Raw genomic sequence first — 5628 nt, 5'->3', positions numbered from 1 at the left:
CTCTAATGGAAAAAATAAAAATCATTAAAAAATGCAAAAAAAAAAAAGAGAAGTTTAAGTCTTGTCCTTTCCTACAATTAAGCTCATATGTTGTTTTGAGTACCTCTGGAACCTCGCTACATTCTTTATGGATATAGGGTGGTGGGATGGAGAAGAGGATGGATTTTGGGACCTAGGCTCTCTCCTCTCATTTATGTGATCCTGGCAGTCGTGGGGTCCCTTCAGACCTGTTTCCTTATTGGCAAAATGGGAATGATGATGCTTAAGTAATAAAAGAGGTAATCCACAAAAAGCTGTTCATGGTCTAGCGCCTGGCATATAGCTAAGTTCTCGGTAAATATTGGCATTCCAAATACTGCCATGTCTCAGCTATACAAGGCATCTTCTAACAGAAAGAGGGCAACATTTCTTTTTGTTTATCTACCTTCCTATGCTGGAGAATCTGAAAGCAGGATGGAGCCTTTAAGAGCATCTGGTCCAATTCATCTTTTTAGACCAAAAAAATAAAAAAATAAAAAAATAAGCTAAAGCTCAGAAAGGGGAAGGGACTTGCTAAATATCAGGGTGAATTCATGGCAGAAGGAGGACTAGGTTCAAAGTCCTGGTATCCAGGGCAATATTTCTGCCCCACGTTCCTGGCAGGGTTTGAGTATGAAATACCTGTTGTCACATGTTGTCAGATAAGGGTGACATTAACTCTAGGTCATTTTAGCTGGTAAAATTGGGGTGAGTATTAACACTGCATATCTGACTAAAATCTTTACGTGGGTCATTGTTTTAAAAGTTCCTTTGTTGATGCACTTGATTTCAGATCATGTATGAGTTTTTAGGTGTGTGTGTCCGCAACCCTGTGGGTGGAATGCAAGCTGGACTTGCACATTGACAAAGGGGCGATGCTTTACTGCCTGGAAATCAGTTTTCTTATTTTAAAAGACCTCGCCAAACCTTCTGTCATCAAAATGACTTTCACAGTTTACGGTAGACTCCCCCTAAAAAGCTCATGACAAGATACCAAAAGATATCCTTTAGATAAGAATATGTTTTCCATGAGTTCGTTTGGCATCTCTGCTAGCTATGCCCATACAAACCCAGGAATTAAAAAAAATATGGTTGTGAAGCAACATGGATAGACGATGTTTCTAAATATGGCACTTCTCCCAAAGAGTAGATCTGGGGAACAGAATTAGACCACTGATCATCAGACAAGTTAATTAAAGATGGTAAACCTCAGACAAGAGAAATGATGGACATCTCGGTCATCCTGAAATTTGAAAGATTTAACTGAGACGGGCCTGATCTGATTTAATCCTTGGCATGGCCTTCTTCACTCCCCATGTTAGCGTGTAAGAACACAAAACGTGGTTAGAGCACCCCGTCAGCGTTGTCACAGATAGCCACAGATCCCATATGTGGGAAGTTAGGAATGAGATCATGAGTAAATCAAGGCCCTTTCTCAAGTCTCATCATATCTCATTAAGAAGCATTTAGCTGCAAGGAGCAAAGCCTAGCCATCAAAGGCTTAATATCTCAAGAAATTTATAGACAGACCTTCCAGCACTCGGGCAGCCGTTAAACCATGTCTGAGCACTGGGTTGGCATCTATGGAATGCTCTTAAACCTTCTCTCGTGGTCCTCACTAAGATGGAGCCAGGGGCTCCAGGCTTCATGGTTGCCTTCCAGGGGGAAAGCGAGGCAGAGGTCCAAGGCTGTTTCTGCTCTCCTTTTATCTTAGAAGAAAAGCTTTCTCTGAAAAGCTAGACTTCCCCTTATACGGGTCCACATTCAGCTTCAAGGAAGGCTGTGCAGGATTGTCTTTGCCAAGAAGAAACAGGATGGCCGTGAGCAGGTGGAACAATCGTGTTCCATTCCTTGGAGCTGGACCCCAAACAAAATCAGGGTGTTGTCAAGAAGAAGGTGAAGACAGGCTGTTGGGTAGGAATCTTCCCTACTTGTCTTCTTGCAGCTTCAGGTCAGAGGAAGACTGGGGGTGAGGCGGGGGTGGGGTGGGGTTGGGGAGCTACAGGCCGAGGCAGAAAAAGATATTCTTGAAAGTTAACTGCCCATGAAAATGGGTGATCTCTACCTGACTCAGATGACACATTTTCTCCTGTAAGACAAACAATATCCAGCTAGTCTTTCTGCTCCCCGTCACCTATAGTGTTTCAGAGGGTGTGTTGAGTTTCAAGGCCTCCTTGCTGTAAATCACGCTGGTGAGCAGGCCTGGTAATGACCACCTCGGAAGTTAATCCAGGACTTACAGCCCAATGTTCTTTCCTCTGCACACACTGCATCAAAGCCTCCACAATGGATGTAGTCTGGGGAGAGAACTGGGCTCCTCAGGCTTTTGTGAGTCTGGCAAAAGCCGAATTTCTTCCGAGAGCCTGAGGGCCATGGTTTCTGAGTAGGATGCCCTCCTGTGACTGTACGTATTTACATGAATTATTAGGTTGATATTAACTATTTGAAATTGGATAGTGGTGAGAAGGAAAAGGAAAATAAAAATCACCCAGAGAGAACTACTATTATTATTTTAACATGTTTATCCTTTTCCATTTCTAGACATAGATGCTTCCACATGAATATATTTAAAAATGAGACCAAGTTATATCCTATAACTTATTCTGAATTGCTATTGAATATCATATTATGATAATTATCTCAATGTAACAAAATGTTCCTAGAAAGCTTGATATTTAATAAAGGCTTATAATTTCATTTTTTTTAATTATCACATTAAAAATTCTCTTTTCTTATTTTCAGTATATTGGGTATTTTCCTACATTTCACTTTTGTAAGTTATACTATAGTGAACATCTTTACACAGAAATTTTAATATATATTTTATTATTTCTTCAGGATAATCTATGGCAGTGGAATTTGAGTTAAAGGATATGATTCTTTTTAAATTTTAGGCACAATATAAATACCACAAACTTTCCCCCTTCTTTCAAATTGCGGTTATACTTTATATGTAGCAAAGTGCACAACTCTTGTACACATCAGTGAATTCATATATATGAGTGGGTGTATATATACACATATAAACACACACACATATATTATATAGAACATTGGCATGAACTTTTTTCCCCTTTTTTGGGCCACTTCCTTGGCATATGAAAGTTCCCAGGCCAGGGACAAAACCCAAGCCACAGCAGCAACCTGAGCCACAGCAGTGACAAATGCTGGATTCTTAACCCTTTGAGCCACAAGGGAACTCTGGCTCGAACATTTTAACACCTCAGTATATTTTGTGTGTGTGTCTTTTGTCTTTTTAGGGCCGCACCCACGGCATATGGAGGTTCCTAGGCAAGGGGTCTAATCAGAGCTGTAGCTGCCGACCTACACCACAGCCACAGCAATGTGGGATCCTTAACCACTGAGCAAGGCCAGGGATCGAAACTGCGTCATCATGGATACTAGATGGGTTCGTTAGCCACTGAGCCATGACGGGGACTCCTTAGCCGCTCAGTATTGATTACATATTACAAACTGCTTTCCAGGAAACTTGCACTAATTCACACTTCTTCTGGCAGAATATGTTATCATCGTTCTCATTAAAGGTTTGCCAGTCTTGAGTCCTAAAGTAACAGCTTAAAAACATCTGTCAATTTGGTGAGCACAAAGATTATTTTACTTTGCATGCCACTGTCTTTCTTAGCTATTTGTATTTCTAGTGTGAATTGTCTTTTCTTATCTTTTGCCATTAAAACCTGGCATGTTGGTGGCATCACAATTTTGTAAGAGTTCTTTAAATTAGGATTGCTAACCTTTGGTCACATTTATTTAAATATCTGTTTTCAGTCTGTCATTTGCCTTTTAATTTTGTTTGCATTGCCTACAGACAAAAAATTAATATATTCTCAGATGTATTTAGTCTTTTCTTTCATGACTTCTATTGCTTTTATGCTCAGGAATTCCTTGCTCATTTTGAAATAATTTAAATAATCTCTTACATCTTTCTTTAGAAAGAAAAATGCAGGAGATTATTTAAATGGTCTCAAGATGATTTTTTGAAATAAGTATCTTGTTTCCCATTCAGTTCTTTAATCCACCTGTAATCTATTTTAATAATGGTATAAAGAATGGTACAGGTAGCTCATGAGGCTGCTTTTCCCCAGACATGAAGAATTTATTATAATCTAAGGTCTGTTTCAGGGTTTCCTCTTTTGTTTTTTTGAAACTGCCCATTGTAATCATTTTAGATTTGTTATATATTTTTATGTTTGGTAGAGCAAGTCCTTTCACTGGTGTTATTTTCCATATCTTCCTCCACTGGTCTTGCCTCTTTATTCTTCTAGATGAACTGTTATCTTTTTTCCCCAAAACTCTGATTTGCCATGAACCTGTACAACTATTGTCTTCCACTGAGAAACACCATTGCTCTAATTCCACATGCCAAAACCTAGTTTGGCCAAGATAGCACTCACAAAATGCTCTTCCTATGTTCTAGCCTCTTATATACTTGGCTTAGGACTAGATGACTAGTTCTGGCCAATGGACTGTAAGCTAAAGTGAGCAGAGTATTATCTAGGACAAGAAAATTACAACCTGGATCCCATCCTTCTTTCTCTGTTGCAGACCTTTGGAAGCCATGTGTTGACATGGCAGCATTACACCTTGGAAAAATCCTGGACCCTAGAGGCAGTCTTAATCCACAGCAGGCTTTGCCTGAATGAGAAATACATTTTATTTCTCAAGCCCCTGAGATGACAAAGTTCATTATGGTGTATCAGATGCCCTTTGACCCACCTCTCTTCTTAACACACACAGAGGTACCATCTTGGATTCCCTCCATCTCTTCGTACCCCATATCCATCCATCAGCGAGTCCTGAGCCTCAACCTTTGGTATTGACTCTAACTCCAGGAATTCTCACCACTTTCACTGCTAAAACCAAGGATCTCTCACATCTGTAGGGTTACATGAAAGCTTTCCCAGGTGTATGGGAAATGGACAGTCTAAGGCAATCCCTTTGCCTCTTCTTTCTCCAAAGGGATCTGCCTGAGAAGGATGCTGAGATCTTTTGCAGTCTTGGTACCTCTCCTTTCATACCTTTCATTCCACAGGGACCTTTGTCATCTTTTACAACAGAAAAGCTTTACCAGCATCCATTCCTGAGCTTAGGGGCGGCACTACCCCCTTGGGGTGGAAAACTCCTCAGGTTCCTTGGTGAACAGAATGAAAGCAATGCATCTAAGGACTGAGAAACATCCTTGCGTCCTTGGTGAAATCCAATTGTCTCCAATTCCTGGTGCTCTACAAAATGAAGAAAGAACTAACTGAACTGGTAGATCATTAGAGCAGATTTTGAATAAAGAGCATCTTGTTGTATTTTGGCATATCACTCAGAAGGAGTTCAAATCATTGCCAGATTTTGCTACAATAAAACTTCTTTCATTTCTATGTATGTATTTTTGTGAATAAGTTTTCTTAGCATTTATATCAATAAAAATTGGGAGAAAATTGATGTTGAACTCTATCTCATTCTGGCAGCAAATAAGAACCATTCAAGGGGAAAAAAATCTCCATCAACCCCCTGAAGACATGCATTTTTAATAAACTTTAGTTTGCTATGTCTAATCATTATTCAATAGCATTTGTAATGTGCTTATGTTATTTTAATCAA

This window comes from Sus scrofa, chromosome 6 (genome assembly GCF_000003025.6).
Source record: "Sus scrofa isolate TJ Tabasco breed Duroc chromosome 6, Sscrofa11.1, whole genome shotgun sequence".
NCBI lineage: Eukaryota > Metazoa > Chordata > Mammalia > Artiodactyla > Suidae > Sus > Sus scrofa.
This window is presented reverse-complemented; position numbering follows the sequence as displayed.